The sequence below is a fragment of the Haliaeetus albicilla genome, chromosome 17 (assembly GCF_947461875.1).
Source record: "Haliaeetus albicilla chromosome 17, bHalAlb1.1, whole genome shotgun sequence".
Lineage (NCBI taxonomy): Eukaryota > Metazoa > Chordata > Aves > Accipitriformes > Accipitridae > Haliaeetus > Haliaeetus albicilla.
Genome location: NC_091499.1, coordinates 10,681,918 through 10,706,488, shown reverse-complemented (window position 1 = coordinate 10,706,488; position 24,571 = coordinate 10,681,918). Strand labels below are relative to the sequence as shown.

Genomic DNA, 24,571 nt, shown 5'->3' with positions numbered 1-24,571 from the left:
TGCTGTGTATGCAGGATTATTTTTATTTTGTATGTATGTTGCAGTGCTCAACATTTTAATTGCCACTTCCTCAATAAAACTATTGGAAATCTTCCATCTTGCCATTAGCACTTACAAAATAACTGTTAACAATATGTTATCCAGACACAGAAACTTTATAATTAACATTGGACTAGTCTTCAAAGTCTAGTGACTAAAATATATCCTATAAAATTACTGGACTTCATTCAATGCTATTCTGCTGGTTTAATGTTCAATAAATGTGTTGAGGGGAGATATTTGGCAACATGCGTTAGTCTCTCTGGCAGAGAGAGTGACTACAATGGGGTTTGCTCTCTGCTGCATGGCAAGAGCACCAAGGCTCTACTGGGCTGCCGCGCAAACACTGAAAGGTTGCTGCTGGTGTGAAATAACATAGCTCCCAGACACACTGCTGTGCAATCCTTCAATGCAACGCTCCTCCCTTGTCAACTGACAAGGAATTGGACAGTTTTCACATGAGCAATAAAACACAACAGGCAGTGTATTTCTGGACCATTATAGCACAACTGGGGTAGTGTCAGAAGTCAGAAGGCTGAAGGCCAAGCGTCTCAACTACGGGAGAAATACAAGATTGGCTCTGAAGCGTCTTAATGCTATCCCAAAATGGAATTTCTACAGTACATTAAATAAGGAGGAACACTTAGACCTGTGCCTTTAACACAGACATGGACATGACATCATTGGCTGCTAATTAAGACTTATTCCAGCCAGAATTGTGCTGCAGCCATAGCAGGCCATTGCACTGGTAAAGAGTTTGGAGGACAGGATGAAAAGGATTGGAATGCCGTTTCTTTTGGATTAAAATATGAGCAAGGTATCATAATGGATTGAAAAAAAAAATAGTTTTGCAGGATCAAGGTCATTTAAAGCAGTATCTCCAAATAATCTGGCCATGAGAAGCTCTTTCCCCATGGGAAACATCTGAAAAAAACCCCTCTGCCTAGTTTTTGAGACAAACAAGACTAATGGACCAACAGACATGTGGATACAGTTCTGGAAGTTATTTTTACTGGGATATAGCTCTGAGTCAAGCCAACAGTGTTGTGTTTAACATTCTAGATGCTCGTAGGGAGAAGCGGTCACTGTCCCAGTATACTTTCAGTGCTTTATAAGTACAAAATACTTCACATGCAAGGTGATATCTACGCCAGGAGCTGCCATAGGCAAGAGTCAGGCTGCCAAGGGTTCCCACCTAGCAAGAAAAGTTGAGGAGTCAGAAGCAAAATCCTTGGCCTTAGAGCCACAGGACTCCATGGGGCACCGAGGAAGAGGGGCACCAGAGGGTCCGTGCAGAGGTCTCCCGGCCCTGCAGTTTTCGGCCTGGGTTGATCGAAATGTATAAGGAGAAAAATGCATAAATATGCAGTATAAATATTAATACAGTGTTTTGCTGTATCCAAAAAGCAAAATTCCTTGATTTTCCTGACCACTTTACTAACTTTTAACAGATTTTTAGCAGGCAATATGAAAGACATAACTGCAGCATCTGTGGCAGACTTTCCTTCAGAAAAGAAGCCTTAGGAGAAACTATTTTCTTACACTCTCTCTGTTCTCTGCTCACAGGTTATCCGGTGAGGCCACAGGTCGGAGCAAGGGCTTCAGTGGAAGAAGAGCGCCAGGAAAGGGCTTTCATCTTTCATGCTTGTTGCACACATGAACATTTCCTTTCTGTCAACAATTCAGACACCCGGTCAGACCAGTTATTTTCAAATTGTTTGTCATTGTCTGAGAACATTTGGTGTCTTTGCAAAATGTGATTTTTCAGATCTGTCACAAGCAGGAACAGACATTTGAGCAAGTGGTTGGGTTGCTGAGGGGAATTGGTTGGGCTCAGAAATGTCTACTAGGACCCATTGCAAGTTCTCTGCACTGAGTCAGTGGTCTTGTTCTGTTCAGGAATCTGCTAATATAGTCTAATAATACACTTGTGAAATTAAGTTACAGGGTTTTGTGAGGGTGGCTGAGTTGTGCTAGTATAACATCACTATATTATGACAGTCAGATCTCAGATGAAAAACACTGAACAATTTTTAGGGAAAAAATCCTTTGTTGATTCACTGTCAAGCTCTCAGACTGAAGAGAGCCAAAGGATTTTGGAGGACATCTTTTTTGTGCATTTTTTTGCCATCATCATATAGTTATCAATCGTAAGATAAGAGAAAAGAGATCTATAAGGGACACTAAGAAGTTATCTAACTGATTCATCTCTGCTACGGTAGGGCATGTAACTATATGTACACCATTCCTACCATTTGCTTTTCTAACCTGTTCTTGAGTACCTTTGATGATTTGGCTTCACAGTGTCCCTAGGCAATCTATTTCAATGCTTGTTTATTTATTACAATAGAGACAATATTCTCACTGTTCTGTTACCTAAGAGAATTATTTCATGTTTAAATCTCCTCCTTTTTTATGCATAAAGGTCAGAGGAAATTTTTTTTCATTCTTCTTGCTGCTACCTTCATGTATCTGAAGGCTATTATTACAATTCCTTTTTATTCTTCTGCAGACTAAACAATCTAAATTCCTTCAGCTGTTACTTGTAAGATGTAATTTTAGACCTTTGACCACAGTCGGTGCCCTCTTCTGGTCTCTATCCACCATGTCTTTCTGGTGTGCAACACCCAGGGTTTACCCACACCGAATAGAAGGAACATGTCTTAAGTCTTACAGGTGATATCCCTGTACAACTGCCTTCTTCCGAGCTCTGGGATTGGGAAGCAGAGAGAAGAAATGGGAATCTTTTACACTGTGGCCAGGGTAGGTATTTTAAGACAAAGCATTTTATTGGATCGTTATGCAATAAAACCATTTTCATCTTAAAGTTCATTTATTTTCATAAACTTTTATTTGAATACTCACAGAAGGTGAATGTAACTGAGGACACAAAGGCAGCTCTAACAAATTCAGACAAGTATTCCTAAAATAAGTTGAAATGTAGTCTCATTCTGAGTTAATACCCTTCCTTAGGACAACCCAAGACGATAAATTATTCTGCAAGTTTGGTAAGAATAATGATAGATACTCATTAAACCGGTAATAGATGTACACCATGTTGTAGTTTTTAATGTTTTAAGAAAGATCAGGCAATGCTTATAAAGAAAACGCAAGGTCTCATGCTCTAACTGGGGGGAAAAAAAAAACACAAAACCCCCCTAACAAACAAGCTCTCATCCACACAAGCTGTCCTCAAGACATGCTTCTATCTTGGACCTGAAAAAGGGTTTTGACCCAAATGCTTGTCTCCTTTTTCCAACTATACTAGTCAGCTTAATAAAAAAGACTGCCTCTGTCCATAAATCTTGTTTCTCTGGTGGTTATCACTGTAATATTTGCTGCCATAAGCCCCTAGGAATTCACAGATCAGTCTCTCAGTCTTTCTCTCAAAAACACAAAAAGAAAAAAAGTCAGATGAAACCCTATCCTGCTGCAGGGCCATATTCCTGTGCAAAACAGCAGTGTCAGGGATTGCCACGTTAGCCTGAGACGAGCTGAGGGGTCGGTGCAGCAGAATGCAGAGCCGTGAAGAAACGTGACCTTGCGTCGCAAAGCCACGCGAGTCAGCGCTGCACTGGGGCGGTTACACCAGTGCCAGTTTGGGAGGGCTCTCCCAGTGACCCCCCTGCTCTGTTGCAAGCTACAGACATGTCACAAACTGCTGGTGAGACTTCAGTTCCTTGGGTGCGTGGTGGCTTTGGAAAAACACAATCTCTGTTCACAAGCAGGAGAAAATCACCAAGTGATTTGTTACAAATTATTCGCCATGCTCTAAGAATAACCAACTTATTTCATTTAAAAAGAGGGCAGAGAGGTTCTCTGCAAGCACGTGAGCATTTTTCCCCAAGGAAAATTTCATAATGGTTAATATAAGCAGAACTACAGTAGTGCATATGGTTAACAGCTGCTTTAACATGATACGGCATAACAACTGCCTGGAAATCATTAGCCTAACTTTTCTTTAGTATTTGGATAATTAACCAACAGACAGAGCTATTTCAGCTTATCAGATAATACATAAATAGATATTTTTTCTGTATTATTTACAGTACATATAGTCCTGTTTCTCAAAATAATACATGAAACTATTGCTGAGTGGATGAAAAAAACCAACATAGGTCGCAATAGGTATTTGACAGATATTTAGATCTTTCCAAAACACTGAAACATTCATGGGTTCCAAAGAAGACTTTCCTTTAAGGAAATTAAAACATAAAACTCTATTACTGTTAAGGTTGCACAGAGACTAACAAAAGCCTGGAATATAAATATTTATATCTATAAATTTTGTTAAATATATTAAACCATAAAGCAGAGTTCTCAGGGACTTTGATAATGTAGATCACCTTTTGGTGCAAAGATTTTTGTAGGCAGCCTTTATTGCTCTTCACAACTGCCACCTTCCCCCTCTTTTATCTGCCCATAATAATTTTGTTGGAAGTACAGCTATTCTTTAGCCTAAACAGTGATATCAGGAAAAGTCTTAGCTCTTGCAGTGTTAAGCAGAGCCAAAACTGAAGAGGAATAGAGATCAGCACCACATATAGAGGGCAAAATAATATTCCTGGCTTTGTGTTGATCTGCAGAAAGCTAGAAACCATTGTCATCTTGTATGAAAATGTATATAAACATGTACGGAGTCAAGCAATTCTAGGAAGGCATCCTGAAAAACAGAATAATTTAACCAGCCAACAGCTCTATGATTTGTTAACATTCCTCGTCCAGAAGTTTTGTTGCATATTCAAACTTTATTCATTCTGCAGAAGAATTAAACGATAACAATAATATCACTTCCAAAAGCTTCTTTAGGAAGTAAATATGGTCAAAGGGATGACCTAAAATTTAGACTGTATATAAGTAGCAGAATAAAATTGGAAGAGCTGAATTCTTGTCAACTTCCCATAAGTCCAGGTAGTAGGGAGGTAAGGAGTAATGACGCAGTTTTCCTTTCTGCTTCCCAGTCTCTCTGCATGTGTGTATTTGTGCACACGTGTTTCCTTGAGGATAGGTCAGAATTCATGTTTAACACCCATAGAAAGCTGAACCTCCCCCCTCATGCAGGTGCATTCATGTTCTTTCAAGTGGGGAAGTGAAATGCTCTTAATAGTTTGGTTATAATGAAGCTTTGGGAGTGAAGAGGCAGAAGGGACATGACTAGAATGCAAAGGGTTACTCAGCTGCCTGAGAATAAGCCAGAGAGTAGTTTGACCCAACTGACTTCTGTTTTGGATGCTACTAAATGCAGCCTTCACACTAGCTGCTCCACGCAACATTGCGTATTTTCCCCTTTTGGACCTCATACATACCAAAGCATAGATTTCTTTACAGCACACATCTGAAAACACAGTGGTAAATGCTAATCCTGCAATGGACTTTGAAGCACAGGTGTGTTCTTGCTTGATAAAGATAGATTCCATTTCAAGAGTAGCCATTTAGTAAGAAATACGTGTAATGGACTGCTGCCTGAATCTGATATATCGTGCTTCTGCTAATACACGACATCATAGAAGCCAGAGACAAAAGACTCATTAAACTTCAGTAGCTTTTCCACAAACTCGCCACCACTATTAATTAACTGCCTGTTAATGAGTGCAGCATGCTTTCTAAAGGCCAAATCTAGCGATTTGAATAGAGTTCAACAATAATCCCACCATACTGATAGGCTTTGACAAACTACCAAAATGCCTATTTGTGGTCTTCATGGAACAGTATAGTCAGTAGCGGTATCTGGTGTTATCTCCACATGTATATGACTTCTATATGATTCATGGTCCAACATGAGTAATCACTGCAATACCTGTAAAGTCATGGAGTAGACATATCCCATCACTCTTTGTCAATGGAAGTTGTCGCAACACAGATCAAGAGCTCATTTAACTCAGAGAGCTAAATTTTGGGAATAGATACAGCGTTGAAGCTGCTCCTAGTTTTGGTTCCACGGGAGACAAAGAACTGAAAAATTCACATTTCCTCAGAAATGTCATGAGTTGAGCTGTTTCTCCTAGATCTCCATATAGCAGAGAAGAATGCCTGTGGGCTGACAGTCTTGCACAATATTTAATACTTGGCACTTAAATCTCAGGAGAACAGTTAATTGCATTTTGCTTTCTTCAAGTTTGACCCAGAATCCTCCTAAAGGCAGAATAAAGCTGCCCCATGGCTGAGAGGGACTTTTTGAGGTGCAGGAGTGGAAGTTCCACAATCTTCCAGCTGAGCATTCCCCTCCTTGCAGAGAGCACCGGGATACTTCGAGAGTACCAACCATGAACTGCCATACACAAGCACATTTCGACAACAGCATCTGAGCCAGATTCCTAGCCTCCCCGAGGAGTTTACAGGAGTGTGATGTGTACTTTCAGATGTGTTACTATTGCTACCATCTTTATGCAAATGTAGGCATACAGCTACTCGTGTACGACAGGTCACTGGAGTAAACAAGAACGTAGGGGTCTTGTGAGCGTGGGTGACAAGTAATTCTTATTAAGGAAAAAAGGGTTTTACCTCACTTGCCCCTTTTCGCTCTTATAGGACAATAGCTAGAGTAAATCTGCACAACAATAGAGTCAGATTTCTAATTACAAACTAATGTCTCCATTCTCAGCACATCAGATGGGGAAAAAAAATTCTGTTCCCTTTCCCATTGTTGGCCTCGGACCAAGTTCCATGTGGGTCTAATACTGCACTCTTCATTCAAATAAGAAGAGATTTATCAAAGTAAGGATCAGGACTTTTGTCTATAAAATCAGCTGGTTCCCGTTAGAAGATTCATTCAATCATGATGACATTTGTGATATCTCCACCAAAATCAGCAAAACTCATTCGTTTTGCTTTGCAAGATTCATCTCATTGTATCTTATCAAAGTCTTTTTGTTACTCAGCCCAGTGACTGTAAAGAATTACCAGAAAAAAAAAATTCTGTAACTGCTTAAGACTACTGATTTCATGAGGGGGATGGGATGACTGCATAGAAATCCCCTTGCAAATTAATAGCATTTGAATCCTGCAACAAATGTAACACAATAAAATTGTCTCCAATATTACAATAAATTTAATGAGCCTTAGAGCAACTCAATCACAATAATAAAATGCAGAATCATGCAAATAACACTAACAGTAACAGACAAATTCTAAGAACAAGTATTGCATCTATCTGAGAATAATAATGGTAAGAAGATGAGAAATTAAATCAAATCAGAAAACAAACTTTCAATGGAAAGCTTACCATCCAGGCATTTTATAATTTAAAATATGTCTAAAATAAAAGTAGCAAGAAAATGTTAAGTATCCTACTATACTATTCATATTTTGATTTTTTTTCAGTTTTATATCTTCCATCTTTGTTTTCGATATTTAGGCAAAGCTTCCTGGGAATGCTTTTCACGCTGACCTTCTTATTTATCATTTCCCTTCTGTTATTTGATCCTAGGAGGTAAGAAATGACAGTAAAAGAAAAAATAATGGGTCAGTGAAAGAAAAAGAGAGAAAAAACTATCTAGCTTTAGTCCCATTTTCTGTAATATTACAGGTACTCTTCATTTGTGAAAAATTGGAGATAACATGTTACAGTTCCTAGATGCTGTTAAATCCTGACTCTACCAGTTCACATTCAAAGAGTACCAGCAATGTTTTTGAGAGGACTGCTACCGAAGAACAAATAATATCTACTCTTCAGAAAACAGAATTTGTGTCCTGAAACTTTCTCCAAGAAAAGGGAGAACATTACCCCCTATCTTTATGGGTTTCTGAAGACACATTTAATCCATGAGCTAATTGATTTATTTTGGCAGGAGAGCTGTCATTTTCTCTTACTCTTTTTTCTTTTTTTCCCTGTAAAACAAGCAAGGCTATCAGAACAGCTTTTTAAAATGTGAAGATCTGCTTAATAAAATCCTTTGAGAGTAGTTGGGACACATGTTTCGTATAATTATTAGTTATAGCTTAAGATAAAATGATGCTGGCAAGTTAGAAGTCTGAGTTTTATACTGTGTACCTATTAAAACTCTATTAGTGACCTCATCCAGCAGTATGCAACAAATGTATTACTGCAAAGCATGCATTAAATATACCACACGTATGTAGCCTGATAGTTGGATGACCTATAAGCAATGCAAACATTTGCACTCTTCTTCCATGGGGGAAGCGTTTACTTCTGTAACGTAGAGCATTTGACCAGTTAATATCCCAGAGTTCATCTGATAGGAGAGACAATGTTTCTTTCCTTTTTTTTCATGGCAAATATGTAAAACTTTCCCTGTGGATGTTTTCCTATAATGCATAGCAGCAAAGCTTATGTCGCTCAGCCCTCTCACTACAGAAATAGGACAGCACTCTTGCTGTCGACCAGCACAACTGGCCATGTTAGACCTTGACCTTTGGAAATGGGTCTTCAGTATTAGCCGTCTTGCTGGTACTCAGGGATCTCTGTCACTGATCAGGACCTGGCTCTTCCAGGCACCCTCACATACACATAAGAACAAAATTTTTGCTGCCCTGAAGAGTTCACAGGCTTGAGAAAGTCATTTTCTCCTCAGCCAGCCAGTGGTGGCTGGTGCAAGCTCCTCACCAAAGGCAGGTGCACATCTCCCAGCTGTGAGCAAGGGCACGCAGCCTTCAGTTCCCCTCGAGGCTGTGTTCTTAACTGCTGCCCACAAATAAGTCTTGTTTTCTCCATTTTTACCATGTCAAAGCTCTGTAGCTGTAGCTCCCTGATTTGCCTTTTTTTTTTTTTTTCCCATTCCCTTTCAAACCCAATCGCTTTGTCCCCACAGAAGTTGTTTAAGGCATCGGGGTTTTAAATTTAGCTCTGGTAGAAGTCAGAGGGTAGATTTCCGTGCCCTCCTCCGGTGATGTAAGGCTAACCTCGGGGTCTGCGCTTCCAGCTGAGCCTGGCACTCGATGCTCAGCTGGTGCCGATGCTCAGCTGAAGGAAAGCTGAGCGTGCCAATTTTCCCATGCCCTCAGACTTTGCCTGCCGAGCTGCCTGCAAAGCCTCTCTGGCCTGCCTGGTGGCAAGCACTGCAGTAAACAAAAAGCAAATTCAGCATGGTCAGTTCTTGTTTAATCCTTATGTATCAGGAGCCCAGGCTCCAGCTGGTGGAAGCCAGGGCAACCCAGTCCATTGAAGCAAGGCTATGCCAGGTTATGTCACCTGAGGACCTGGCACCTGGTCTCAGGAGCCTCTCTTGAAGTTCACCAGGAGATTTTCAGCCAAAAATCTTCACATTCCCTTTCCAATAATGGCTGCTTTTTCCACTGCTGAGAGCAGAGTTCTCATAAAACATGTGCTCTTATTATTATGGGACAGTAATGCTAATATTATAGTAGTACCCAGAGGCCTGGAACGAGGTCCCATCACGTTGTACGCTGAACAAACATAGCCGTGGGTTTTGGCCGAGGCGTCAGCCCTGCCACAGCAGCAATCACTGCCACGTGCCCGCAGAAGAGCTGGAGGTACCGAGGGGGAGGAGACCCCCGCGACAGCCAGGTAAGTATGCAGCAGCCCCGTCTGTCTTCAAATACCCACCCTTTTGTGCCCTGAGGGTGGGTTTTCACCCTCCTTCTTACAACCTAAAGAAACCTACTGGAAAAAAATCTTATAAGATGCAACATAAGACAGAGGGCAACACAGGAAGGTTGTCATGACCCTCGTAGAAGAAATAAGAAAATATCTGATCTGTGTACCACCACAGGCTTAATCGATTTGTTTTTCAAGAGAAATACTTCAGTCATGAGCTGGCCCTTCCAGAGAGACTTTTAATGGCTTAGGGTAACCAGTAACTGGCTTACACTCTCTCCTGGGGTGCTGAGATATCCACAAGGGAGTGAGAAGGTACACGCTCCCAGGTCCTGGCTCTCGGACATGCCTTTAAAAATTGTACGGTGCCCTGCAAGCAAGAGGGTAACAGGGGAGATGTCACCAGACAGAGCCTGTCTGAAGGAAGCTTTCCACGGTTCCAATACATGATCTGCTGGAGAGACATGGGAGCCCACAGTTCCTTGGTTTGTTCGTTTATGTCAAGAATTCAAAAAAATACATATTTCATTAGCTTTAACATATTTAGTTAAATATTTAACTATGTTAGCATGAGAAAACTCTAGTTAGTGTGCCAGTTGGTTTACTGGAGAAGTAATTATCGATTGATACATGCTCTTTATCAGTATTCTCTAAACTCTACATGCTAACTGATGTAACATTCCTCAAGCAGAATTTCAATCCCAGTACTGCTGTTTGCTGTCTGCCCTGGCGTACCTGGAGGCTGTCCCCACACTTCGCCATTCTGCAAGGTACTCTACAGGCGCATAATGTTTCACAGACCCTGTTTCAAAGACTTTTAAAATTATGTTCATGGTTTCTGGACTGGATTCGCTGTTAGTTTAGATTGGCAACCCTGCATTGACTTCAGTGGAAGTCTGGTAATTTACATCAACTGCGAATTTGGATCTTTATTTCTTCTTCTTTTTATTTCTGAGGACAGATTGGTTTATTTTAAAAGCTGGCTGCTGACTAGAAATGTGTGAAATAACTTTTTTTGCTGCATAAATATTTTTAAACAGTATTTTCAGGGATTTTGCAATGAGTTACATGAAGCTGGCAAAGCTCTGGTACCCTCTTCATCTTGTGCAAACAGGATTATGTAAAGAACAGGCCTTTGGGACATTAGCATGTTCAGACAAAAAGAACATTAAAAAGCAACTTTTTTCCCAAAGACCCTTAACCTTTCCCCATCCTGGCCCCTGGAGTGACATTGCACCATCCAGAGATGTTACCTGATTTATCCTGACCACACCCACTAAATTTTTTTTGTAACCCAGATAAGACCAACTGGCCAGTTTAGGCCTTGCGTTTGCCATCACTGCAATGAATAATTAATCTCATATTGTGAGTCCCTCGGTCTACAAAGCCTACTCCAAATTAAATTAAATTTCTAAGTGTAGGCACAAAGCCATCTAAAACTTGTTTTTCCCTTGAATTTTATAGGTTTTGGCCTAGAAAGCTGGTCCTCTGGCCTCGTAGTTTTTCCCACATAAGGAAGGCCTTTCTCTTTCTTCATTATTCAGAATTACCACGAGATCTTCTTAGCAGTAAGCACTCACTTAGCCATACACCTCCCCCAAATATTTTAATGTGATGAAGCCACTGAGCATTTCTAAACATGGGCACAAATATTTATGACCATACTGTAAATGGTTCCTGCATCCCTTTGAGCATTGTCTAAGGCCAAAACTCATAGCCAAGGAATCAAGTTTAAAAACTTAACATGAAAATCAGGGCTTGGCACCTGGTCCTCGAAGGAGGGCTGCACCCCTGCTGAGGCTACAGGGATGCTTTGCCTTCTCCAGCGCTGCCTCTTGCCCAGCTCTCTACACATGCCTTGGCATCCTCTCTCCCATCCAAGGTTTTTTTTCCTTTCTCACCGGTGTTTTGGGGAAGTCAGTCCTATTCTGTGCAATATCCAGTCTCTCTCCTGCTGCTGAAGCAATTTGCCTCCTCGGCTCTAACCACTCCTATTCCAGGTTCCCAGTTAGTTGCACACTGGTATTGCCAAAGTAAAAAGATAATGATTTGGGCAATAGCAAGACACGGACACCACCATACACCTACATGTATGTGGGATGTCTTTGATGCCTCCTTTGAGCTTGAACTCCTTTCGTTTCCTCATCTCCAAAGGCTGTGGCGGGCACGGTGGTGCAATGCTGCGTGCGGTGTTGATGGCTCCCTCTGGCCTTCGCTTCATTTGAGGACCCTTGCATTGGTCCACCCCTTCATCTGACAGCAATGGATGCTGCTGCCTGACCCTTTCCACCCACCCCAGATCTGCCCCTTGCCTGCCCCCGCTGCTCAGCCCCATCTCACTTCGCACTCCCAGCCCTGAGGGGCTGCTTCCTCGGTTGCACACTGGTTCCTCACTCGTGCACTCCCATCACATGCATGCACACACGCAAAACCCCATCTGCTTCTGCAGCTCTCTGCTCACCCTCCTGCTCCCAGTTCCCCCCATTCTCAGCCTGGCAGCAGGGGCTGGCTGGGAAGAGGGGTGCAGAGAGCCTGGGGATGTGCATCCACCTGAGCTGCTCCCTTCTCCTGGAGATGGAGGTCAAGGCACGAGGGGCCAGGTGAGGAAGGCTTCCTCCCAAAGGCAGAGCTGACATTTATAAGAGGGCTGGAGTTCTGCCTTTAGATCTTTCCTGGCTCTGCTCCCGAGAAAATCATGTCAGTGAGAAGAGCTGGCAGCACCGCTGGCTCCCCTCTGGCTCCTCAGCCCTGGACGACCCGCTCAGCGCTTGGCCCTCCGGCTTCTGAATCGCGGCTGAGCTGCACATGGAGCTGGCCGTCGCTCCCAGCCTTTGCTTTACCCCTCCATGCGCGGCTTCTATGAATCACAGGTGTTGCGCGTTTCCCTCGAAGGACTGAAAGGAGTTTTCAAGAGCTCCAAAATCACTCAGAGTTAATGGGAGCTGGGAGCCCAAAGCACCCCTGAGGAGCTGCGCTGCCCCAGCACCGCTCGAGCCCTGATGTGCACTGGAACTGGGATTCCCAAGTCGCAGGATGCTTTTAAAAATGTGTTTCGCTCTCTCACACAAGTAGGAGCCAAGAGCTTGCGAGTTCTGGTCTTGCTTCTGCAATTAAACTGTTCTGAGGCTTTTAGGCAAGTCACAATCCTACCGAGCCTCTTTCACCATCTGTAAAAGGGAGATAACAATATTTAACATCCTTCCAAAATAAATGTTAATAAGACTTCAGCAGCTTATGTCTGCACAGGGTCTTGAAGATACAAGGCACTGGGAGAGCATTATGTGTTGTTGTTACTAATTGTGAATATCCTTCGCTTTAGTTTGTTGTCAATTATTATCAAAAGTGAGAATTTGTGATCCAATGTAATATTACTCTGAAAAGATTTAGTATCTTTCACAGCCTGTAAATAACTTTGTTGTATTTGTCTGATGCAGAGATGGTAATAGGAAACAGATTTCAAAAGTGGTGCAAAAAGGAATGTGTGGTTATTCTGACAATATAGTTTTCTTAAATTTAAACCTGATAAATCGGCTTTGGGCTTGTATTTTCTCTGAGGAGAATATTTTTAAGTGAGGCAACATACATGAATTCCTTAATTGGAACATAAACATTAGCACTATGTTTCTACCCTTCCGTTCATTCTAATGAATAAACAGACACATGTCGAGGCTTTAAACGACACTTGGCAAGGCAGTATAGGGAATTTGTTCACAAATTGCAGAAGGAATCTGATGAAGGTCTTTCCGCTACCAATTTTTCGCCCCAACAAGTGAAAAGTGACCCATGCATTGCAAGGCTAGACACATTGGTGTCACAGAGCACATCATGACATATCAACTGTTTACCAAAAACATTTGTCTTCATTACCATGAAATACCTATCTGAAGCCATCTAAAATTTGGCAAATGAAAGGTAATTGAGCTGCAGTAAAGACATTAGATCAACTGACCCCCTTGTGTGGGAAGTTACTCAGGGACAGGAAAGCTCTGCTCAATTTCCTTCATCTTGTTCCTTTTTTTTTTCCCCCCTCAGGAACACTAGATACAACCACTCAGGCTCTGCATCTCCAGCATGAATATTGTTCCCCCTCCTCCTGCTCATTCCTATGGATTCACATTGCCATGGGCTTCCCTCTAGTGGGGGCTAGCCCTAAAGATCAACCTTAATGTAAAGGGTGGAGTAGCTCTTGGCTGTTGTGCCATGAAGACGTCAGTTTAGGAAATGCAGAAATTTTCTCAGGAATATGGGATTGCTGGTTTGGGTTTTCCTCTTAGAGATTTCCATCCTCAGTTAACTGAGTCTCCATCCCCTAACACCAAAGGGTTCCCAACCCTTCTGGGTCACGGTGCACCAGCTGAAGGATTGTTGATGTTGCTGTTCTTCTCCTTTTCATTGGAGCAAGTAAGCACACAAGTATGAGTCACTGATGCAAAGCAGCCAATTTGTCTGCAGAAAATGAAGTCTGGACTCTTTCTTCTGTGGCTGAGGTTTCTTTTATGCTCTCAAGCCTCATAAAGCCACTGTGTAGCTCCAGGTGTATGTATGGTTTTGTGTGTTTTTAATGCAGCTTCTTAGATCCTTTAGATTAAAATCCATAATATTTTTCTAATATAATAGCAGTTTTGGAAGGGTCAGCTCTAATGAGTTCTATTATAGTTGGTAGCAGCTCTCAGCGTATGTGGATCTGTAATGGAATGTCAACTTCCGTGGAGCTGAAGCAGATAGGAATTTCTCAAAAGAACAGAAAGGAGTGAGAATGCTAGTCTTTTCCATATTTCTAAGCAGCCAGTTATTTTGGAATCTATTGCAGATGTATCCCATTAACTGTCAAGTTACTTAGTAAACCCACCAAATTACTGCACACTCACTCAATAAAAGTGCTAGATATATAAAAGAGCAAGGAAGTTCTCAAGGTTTTTCTTAAACCTCACTAGGAAAAAAAGAATTGTTTGTTCTTTCTTTCTTTCTTTCTTTTTTTTTTTTTTTTTTAAAACAAGGAGTACAGCCAGGGAAAATGAATGTTAAAAAACAAGCAGCACAAAATGAGGGCTTACATTTCCAAACCTCGACATACCACATGTGCCTATAAAATACAGGAAATGGGTACAAATGTGAAGCTGCACACAGGATTAGAGGCACATGAACACATTTAAAGCAGGTGGAAATAATGTCAGCTGGAGCTGTAATGTTAGGTTTGTACCAGGGGGCAAAGTGTAGATGGGGCTATGCTGCTATTAAAGTACTCTCGATATAATTTTCTGAAAAGAAATCATAAACACAAACAATTTCTGGCATCCTTAAACAAACATACAGATGTTAGTTGCATCTCTTCCCATTGCTTTTAAAACAGGAAAGCCTCCAGGCCTTCAGCTCAACTGCAAAGCCTTCCAAATCCAGAGAGCTACTTTGTCAACAAAAGGAGCCTTGGGGAGCATCACTGAAGTGACTTCTTTGTCAACTGGTGTTACAATATCATGGGAGGCTAACACATGACATCAAGCTATTGGGAAATCTGTCGCCTGGTGCTAAGTTATCCTCAAAGAAGCGTGTCGTGCATTAAAACCCCGATGGGATGCAGACAGGACAAGAAATAAGATGGCCTCTACTGCCCCCGCAGACTCATCCCTGCAAGATCAGGATGGGCGGGCGCAATCCTGCACAAAAATGTCTCCATTTTCCCCTACCAATTCCCAGTTAGGACGCTTTGGGGTACGCTAAGTCAGGAAGAGCCTGGCAGGATCAGTGCAAGGTCTACAGAGGAAACATTTGCATCTCTTTTCGGATAATCCTACCAGCAGTGAGGGTAAAAGTAACTTGTCGTTAGCTATGCCCAAGGCTACAATCTCCTCTCTGAAGATCCCTGGGGTAGCTGGCGAGAGCCCGGCAGCCGGGGCAGAGGGCTCGAAGTTGGCACAGAGGCACAGCAGAGGACGGTCCCGACCCTGCCTGCATACTCTGGGATATGAGTCGCTCTGTGTGCACAGTTGGTAAATTTACTGCATCCTGTGCCTCTCCTGCCAAACTCCTGCTCACAGTGAGGATCCAAATCAAAGACTCTCCTGCCTCTACAGCCCTGCCTGCTCGTAGCAGCTTAGATTACACATTTTCCACGAACTAGAGGAGCACCCATATCCTACAGCTTAAAAGCAAAAACTCAAGAATTGCCTGGGTCCAAAGAAATCTGTGTTTCCAAAAAAGACAAAATGTGAATGATTTCAGAGTCTGGAATCCCTTCAATCGATGCCTTCCAAAAGCAACCCTAGCCCTGCATCCAAAATCTACTGAGGGAGAGAAAACAAGCAAAGCTTTCCCACTTCTGAAGATACGGCATACTTGCTTCAGTCCCCATTAAATGAGATAGTAAGTTTTCCCCCTCTCTGCCAGGTTAAACTACAGATACTCCTTCCCATTCTCTTGTACTGTCTTCCAGAGCACAAATAAAGCACCATCTGGCCCTTCATTAACTCTATTTGATTTCCTTTGATCTCATGTAAACGATGAGAAAAAGATCTAAGACTCGCTTCTCCTCTTTAGACATGTGCATAACTCACATCAGTGTCAATGGGAGTTAAACATGCCTATGGAGAGGAAGAAATAGAAACCACTCTGTGTTTCATTCACTGCAGCGTCTTTGCATTTGCAAAATGGAAACAAACTGGTCCAAAACCTAATTCCCAGATCACATTCCTCCAAGTCTGAAAGTGGACCTTAGAGAGGATGTAGAAATACCAGGATACTGTGACAGGACACAATAGGGTAGCTGATGTTCTTATTCATAAAGCAAACCATCTCGGTTGTCATGAATTCAAGTGTCTGCAGCTCAAAGGAAAAGAAAAAGAATAAAATTTAAAATGCATTTTGAAGTTTTCCACAATTTACATTATCTTCTCTTTATATAGAAGACAAAAATTGCTGTCAATTAAAGCCTGAGGTCACGGAGCCTTCCAAAGCCCCTCTTTTATTTGCCCCCCTCCCCTTCCCAAACTGCACCATCATTCTCTGGCTGAAGGGAGCAAGTTCAGCATTATCTTCTCTCACTGCTGGTCAAGCTTGTAAGTGCAAAAGATGCTCTCTCTGTTTTGCCTTGGCCAAAGAAGCAAAGGGATCTGGAGAGCTGGCTGTTGCCAGTTAACACCCCACACTTCCTAAGGCATGTGGGGAAATTTGTGCCTATATAACATCACGGCTGGTGAAGGTCAGGGGGACGTGCACCCCCAGGAGAACTGCACCCACGCAGGCAGTCGTGGTCAGGCAGGGGGGCAGGGATGCTGCGTGCCCCCTCACATCCCCTGGAGTGGGGTGCTCGGCGCAGGTGCTAACGGAGGCCTTCACCCCAACCTGCACCAGGCCCTGGCACTGCGGTTCCTGCTTTGTCCTGCTGCCAGGGGGTTTCTCAGCCTCCATCCCACCCCTCAGCATCCCCTGCTGCCCCTTTAGTGAGGCTTTTCACAGATCAAGTGATGGATTTAGGGGTGAATGAGCCTGACGAGAACTGACAAGTCTGCCCAAGAGCTCATCAGTCTAAATATGTGCCCCCTTCCGCCCAGGTGAAGTCCTATATATGTGTGTGCATACATTTGTGTATATACACTTACACACACACACACATATATATAAGGAAGGTCTGTTTCTGCAGTCTGTCCCATCCAGGTGTTCCCAACTCGAGCACCGACTGCACAGCCCAGGCACTGTCGCAGGACGCGCCGGGCGCTTTGCTGCCGGACCAAGACCAAAGAAAAGCATGGGAGAGGGGCTGGGGGGAGCGGAGACCCTCGCCCTGCGCACCGGCAGTGGCTGCAGGGGGCTCCATGGGTGCGCAGGTGGGCACGGCCCATGCCTGCCAAGCTTTTAGCTTGTCCCGCTATCCACCGGGAGCCGGGGGGGCAGCCGGGCCCTCCCAGACGGTCCATTTCATTTCCCTGGCTTTTAATGCGGGCTCTGATCTAGTGCAATAATCAATAACCATCCTTCAGCCTTTGAACACCAGGGGGCTGAGAGGACTTTTCAAGACAAATTCCTCAGGTGATGATGTATACTTCACACTTACTGTGCACTTTCCACTGAGAAAAGAGAGAGAAAGAGAAAGAAAGAAAGAAAGAAAGAGAGAAAGAAGAAAAAAAGGGGGGGGAAGGGGGGGGGAATCAAAGGAAAGAATTGCATTTATCTACAGATACCAACGGGTGACAGAATCCCGACCATGAGGCGTGCCTATATTTAATGCAAAGACTTTAGTCGATATACATGCATGTGCGTGTATGTATGTATGTTTATACATACGTATAGATTTATATTATTATGTATGTGTGTATGCATATACACACAGGCATTTGTTTATTTCTAAAAAGGCGCTGAGGGGCTTTACACAGGCAAACCTTAAAGGAGAGCAACTTTAAAGCCCCACTTCGCGACACATAGCTGGAGTCTCCACAAGCACCTCGCCCTTGCCCCGCTCCCCGGCTAATTACAAGCAGAGTGCTCGCACAGTTTTTAATAACTGTCTCCCTTTCAGCACATCGAAAAAGCAATATATTTAAAAGATATATTATGTATGCAACACTTGATAGGGAGCTCGGGGGAAATGATCTCCTGGATGTTACTCTGAAAGTATTTTGGTCTGGCTGATTGCAGAGGAATTTAATTTTGACGAGCCAAATCCCTTCTTTCAGGTGATAGGGGGGATCGGCCGGTGCTCGGGGGCTCGGCCGGCACCCTCGCTGCAGCGGGCGAGCGCTGGCAGCGGCGTGGGGAGAAGGGCGGGCGTGGGCTGCGCGGCAGAGAAGCCCCTTGGATGGCTTCTTCCAAAATCGCTGCCCAGATGGAGCTCAGCTTTCTCCTCGAGAAACAAATGCCTTTCTACCCCTAAAACCTATCCGCCCGCCTCTTTTTCCGACGGCTCCCCGCAAACGCGCTTGCCCGCCGCCGCCGGGGTGTCCCGGCCGGGCTTCGGGACCCGACGGCCCCGTTCCCACGCGGAATCCCCCCAAAAACGGGCAGACGGAGCCGAGGGAGCGCGGCCGCGGGCGATGTTGATGCCCCGGCGGGGCGGCGGGGAGCCCCGGTGACATCCCGGGGTGCGCGGTGCCCCGTCACCCTCCCCCGGCGTGGGCCGGGGGTGTTTGCGGGGAGAAAAATACAATAAAATTAAAAATAAAAATAAAAAAGGGCAAAAAGCTAATGCTTGCGCCCCCCGGGTGCGTGGGTTTGCGCTCCCCCGCGAGAGAGGGACGCGCGGGGCTGACCCGAAAATGCCGGGACGAGGGTCCGAGGCGAAGCCTTCGGGCTCCCACCAGCCCCGCGTTCAGCTGCTGGGGTAAAAACCAGGCGGCGAAGGTGCGTTTCAGTCAGCGAGACATTTCAATTCCCCTCGCATATAAACACAGGAACGGCCTTTCAAGAAATTCAGACAACTTTGTAAAACACCATCCACTCACACGTTCACACCGAAAAGAGCAGTAAAAGACTATGAGTGTAGGGTCTGGATTTTATATTTTCCTGTCCTCTGGGGTCTGGTTTTAGACGGAGGGAATTGTTTTTTATTTTAGGGATTTTTTTTTCCTTTTTCTGTATGGGGAAAGATTAATCTTTCGAGCCGAGAAATACAGGTGCTCCCAGGAATTTCTCCCCCCCCCCCCCCAACGCGCACTTCTAGGCGAGAACCGCAGAGCCGCGTTCTGCGGGACAGCGAAAGGGAGATTACAACGTTGAAAGCTAAAACAAAGGGCTCTCGTATTTCCCACTGAGCAGTACCGGGCTAGTTATGGCAGGGAAAAAGCCAAGTCCTTAGCAAGTGAGAGAAGCAGGAAGAAAGCCAGGTCAAGGCGGAGGGGCAGGGGCTTTCGTTCAGAAATCGATCTGCGCTTGGAACAGGAAAAATTGACTCTTCCCTTCACATCTGTCTGCTTATTTCGGTTTATTTATAGCTGATGGGGAACTATCATCTTTTCCTTCCCCTCCCTGGAAACGGGAAAAAGCACTGGTAGCTCTCTCTCCTGCGGGATCGGCTTTCCCGTCGCTGAGAACAAGCGCTGCCGGCGAGACCCGGCGGCGGTCGGTCGGGGCTGGGGGCGGCCCCGCGCACCTCCCGCCCCAGCCCGGCAGGACCCCCGCTCCCCTGACCAACCGCCCCGCCGCTCTCTTTCTTTCCAACCAGGCCTCGTAACGCCTGGAGGATAGCAGGGTCGCGGTTCGGGGGAGACCTGCGAGGCGTGGAAGGGGAGGCCCGATCCTGCAGTCAGACTTGCCTAACGCTCAGAGGAAGCCTTAACTAAGCGGAGACTGTAAGGTCAGCTTCTAAGGCAGCCTACTGGGTTGTTTTGTGGCCATAAAGTCCTTAAGTAACCTTGCATGTAAAAAAAAAAAAAAAAAAGAAAAAGAAAAGGAAAAAAAATAGAAGCCTGCTTTGACATGGTTCAGTAATAAAACAATCGGAAAAGCTAAACCTCTCCCACTCGGGCGCTCCAAGAAGGGAGTTTGCAATTAGCTGCAAAATCCCCCTGCGAGTTAATGACCTAATTTGTGAGGTATAAATTCACTAACTGTCTCTGCTTTCTTCTTTTTCTTTTTTTTTTTTTTTATTTTATTTTTTCCCCCGGACCTCCATGGAAATGTCTTTCTTCATTTGTTTGTAATACACCAAAACTATGACTGCGACACTTTGCCGCGCAGTATTCCAAGAACGGAAAAAAATCGCTTGGGTACCCTTGGCTTTGTAAATAACTGCTTTGCCAATAGATGGCATAGTGTCCTTTCCATTGTGAGGAAGCTCCGCTTCCCCGTTTATTTACCTTGCTTGTTTGTTTCGCTCGCAGCAGTTTTTTTTACGCGTAAACGTCTCTTTGCATTTCCTTCCCTGGAGTACAGAAAACATAGGTATCTTTAAAAAGGTATATTGCAAAAATTAAAATTACAGATGTAATACATACTGTGAAACCTATAAAAATGCGTTTACAATGGTTACTTAAAAAAGAAATTTATAACTTTCATATGTACCTTACTCGTGCAATATGCAACTGCCATATGTTTCCTAGTTCCATAATTCAGTTTTTCCTGGACAGCTGGAGCAGGTAGTACTTCTTAAAGTACATTTCATGTAATATGAGAACTAGCCCTGACTAAAGACCGAGGGTTACCATAAAAAGACACAAGCCTTGCTTAAAAAATGTTGTTTAACTACACATCATTTCTTACAATGGTATGATATAAATGTTCCCGTAGACCCACGTTATGATAAAACGGGGATACACCGTATCTTTTTACTGCTGAAATCCCAGCCTTGCAAACATAAATATTTCCAATTAGTGACTCTACCCTAAACTATAGTGATTTAAGGCTACCTAATTTAATTTAATTTAATTCCATACATGTTTTCATATTTTTCCTGAGACAATAGTGAAAATACGAGTTAAATTTATAGGAAAGCAATAAAAAAGTAAAGCCAGCGGTTTCTTCAACCCTCATTTAGCGTTCGAGAACGTTTATTTTGTGACCGGAGTAATGAAAAGGCAATTTTTAAAAATCGTTTGTCTGAAACGAACAATAAATGTAAGTGGGAGCGTCGTATTAAAGACTGGAGATTTACTTAAAAATTGCTCATACTCTTGGCTGCGTAATTCCAAATTAAGGTAGTAATTTAAGAGCTATAAAACGCAGTCACCAGAATATTTATAATTTTAACACGGGTGCCTTTAAACTGCGTTTTCAATTCTTTAATGCTATTCCTCAGCATTTTCGCCCGTCTGGAAAGCCGGTCGGTTGGCTGCGCATGTATTTCCGTACGCTGATCTTATTTATACTCCGCAGCAGGGGAGCGAATATTTTTTTCCGCAGTTTTAAAACGAGACGTGAGGCTGCGGGGGCACCGGCCGGTAAAGACGGCCGGGCCGAGGGGGCTCGGTGGAATGCACGGGGAAAGGCCGGTCGCCGCCGCGCGGGAGGGGACGCGCGCCTGCCGGCGGACCGGGCGCCCCGTCGGCGGGCACGGCGGGCCGGCCCCAACCCGTTGGCTTCCTCGGTGCGCGGTCGCCCCGGCGCAGCGCGCCGCGCTGCTGAAGCGGGGACAAAACGTGCCCCGCCGCACCGATAAGCCCTCCTCTAACTCTGCTCACGGCGGCCGTTGGAGGGCCGCCGTCGCGCCGCCGTGGCCGCGCTCCTGGCAGGTTGGGCTTGGCTTCGGGGCGATCGGCGACGGCCGCAGCGAGGCTCCCTGCGGTCCAGGTTAACTCTGGGTCACCGCAGGCGACAAACGGCTCCGTGAGCGGTGAGGGCGCGGGGGTTCCCCTCGCCTCCCCGGCCCGGTTCCCATTCCTCGGCTCCTGAGCTAGGAGCACGGAGCGGGATGCTGCACGCACCCTGGTCCCGGCGGCTGGGGCCGTGTCGCCTTCGCCGTCCCCTTGTTTTTGGGAGCCGCCAGTCGAGTTCGAGCCCGGGGAGTCCCAGGTGTCGGGGAAGCCGGTCCCGCTCCCTCCCGCCCCAGCCCGGCCGCGGGGTGTCCGGGACAGGGCCCCGGGACGGGGACTGGGGGCCGAGCCCAGGGTCGCCGGGACTCCGCGGGCCTGGGCCCGGCGCGGGGTTGAGCCGGTGCCGCCCTAGCCGTGAACCGCGCTCGTTACGCGCCCGCGGAAGGCGAGGCACACGAGCGGGGCCAGGCTGCGGACCGCTCACATCAGAAACCGAAGGAGAGCCCCGCCGCCGCTCCGGAGGGCCGTTCCTGCCGGATCCCTGATGCCACCACCTCCTCCGCCGGGCTGCAGCCCGCTTGGAAGCGGAGAGAGCAGCCCGGCCGGAGGGACCGCGGCAGAGCGGGACGGGCAGGCTGTAATACCCCGCCGCGGCCAGGGGGGCTGAGGAGGGCTTGCCTGCCTCTTTTAAATTTAAAGCTACGTTCAAACCTTCTCTGAAGCCTGTGCTGGAGGTGACCTGTATCTCGGGGAGAGTGGCTTGCCGTGGTACCCCGCCACAGGAAAGCTGGAATTGCTAATTCGCCCCCAAGACCCCCCAAGTCCTCCCGCTCAGCCGCAACCGCGGAGAGCAAGGAAGAGCGACGGGGTCGAAGGTGCGCTTGGGGTACACGGAAACAGGGCTTACACGCGATTTTCTCACCAGCGTCTGTAATTTTTTCTCCAGTTGGTAACGTTTGACTGACTAGCCCCCGGCAGCTACCTGCTGTCAGTTTTAACGCCACGTCTCCTTAGGGTGAAGCGATTAGGCTCACTGGGGGGAAAAAGCGGATAATGATCTAAATATGTTTTCCTTAGTGACCGCTCCTATGGTCCCCTGCTGGGAAGTCACAGAAAATCGTGTCTTTGAAGAGAAAAGGACGCCGTGGATATTTTACTCTCTGATGGCACCCGGCTTTAATGTTCGCGAAGATTTGAAGAAATCACACTGTGAATGGCAAAACATGGCCATAACCATCCCCTAAATGTCACTGGAGATTTTCGAAGGGACCGCAGGAAAATCTCTTTCTGGTGGAAAACAGTTTAAACATTTCACCCCCCAGGAAGTTTAAATATGCGATTCTCCTACATCAAATAAGTAGCGCCTCACCCAACTGCCTAAAAACCCGGACTGCATTTGAAAGTCCGGAAATAAAAGTAACCCCAGAAAGGTGTTTTGAATATATATATTATTCCATTAGCAGATCACTATATATAGAGATTCTCCTCTCTTTCATCATCCCATAAAAAAATTAATCGGACAGACATATGGATCACAGGTTGTTCGATAAATTTAAATCCACCCAGTTATTTTAAAAAGTCAAGAAATGAAAACAACATGCTACATATCAACCTACAGAAATCTGGGGAGGAGGGGGGAATCAACAACAAGCGCCCACCCTCCCGGGAAAAAAAAAGAAATCATCCGGCGATTTGTCTCTCCGCCGTAGGACGGGCCGGCTGCGCGCACCCCGCGGTGGGGCGCGGAGCGGTGCGGAGCGAGGGGTCAGGGTCTCCTCCGCGGGAAAGCGCGGCCGTTGGCTCTAGGGGGAGGGAAAGGAAGAAAAACCGGGCAGGACCGACATCCCCCCCCCCCCCCCCCTCCGTCCGTGCCCAGAGGCTTCCCCGGCTCCCTCCCCGCGGCACCCCCGCCGCTCCGGCTCCCTCCCCGCCTGTGCGCCGAAGCCGCGCTCCGCCGGCGCTGCCCCGCGGAGACCCCGGCGGAGGCGCGGGGGGGGGGCAGCTCGTCCCCCCGTCGTCCCCCCCGGCAGGTCCCGGGGGCCTCTCGGGGCCGACCCCGCTCTCCCCGCCCGCTCAGCCTCGGCCTAAAGCCCCCGGACCCCCCCTCTGTCCGTGTCCGTCCCCCCCCCCCGCCCCGTACCGCTCGCACGCCGGGCCCCGCCGCCGCGGAGCGCACCCTCCTCCTCCGCGCAACCCCCCCCCACTGCCCCCCGGTCCGCTGCGGCGGGGGTCGGTACCTGCTCCCGCGGGCCCCGCCGGGGCCGTCGCACCGGTGGCGGGGGGCGCGGGTGGCCCGGCGGCGGCGGCGGCGGGAGCGCGGAGCGGGGCCGCAAAAGGTGCCGTCGGAGGTGGGCGGGCGGGAGGGGAGGCTGCCGGGTCGCCCTCGGACAGATAACATCCATTTCCTTCCTTCCTCTTCCTATCGATCTCATCCCCGCCGCGACGGCGTTTACACTCTCGCAAGATCCTCTAGCTTAGCACGTTTCGATCACTCCCGCACATCTGATTTCCTTCAGATTCAATCACGGCGGGAATAGGCAGAGCAGACAGACTTTAGACCACGGAACAGTTAATATGTCCCAGATTTAACGTAAAGATAAACTAACTCCACAGCACTCTTCGTCGGTGACAGGCGGTGGGCATTTTCCGCTCTCCTATCGATTCAGAGCGACAGCCACTGCGGGGGAATTTTTTTCGTAGTGGCGAATTTTTCTGAGACAAATTGCCATCTCTTCCAATGTGAGAGAGAGTTAGTGCTCCTGCGGCCGTTTCGGTTTTGGGTTTTTTTTTCTTTTTCTTTTTTTTTCTTTAATCAATTATCTCTCTGTCACATACCTATATT

The 24,571-nt window shown here is 46.1% G+C and overlaps 1 long non-coding RNA gene across 1 annotated transcript; it reads right to left on the bottom strand.

Annotated features, from left to right (window-relative positions):
* Window positions 1-2,416: 2,416 nt before the first annotated feature.
* Window positions 2,417-24,283, bottom strand: LOC138689547 (uncharacterized). The gene is made up of 3 exons (XR_011328404.1): window positions 23,967-24,283; window positions 20,338-20,402; window positions 2,417-12,720 (listed from the first exon to the last, which is right to left on the bottom strand). It is a non-coding gene; the product is annotated as an uncharacterized lncRNA (long non-coding RNA).
* Window positions 24,284-24,571: the final 288 nt, after the last annotated feature.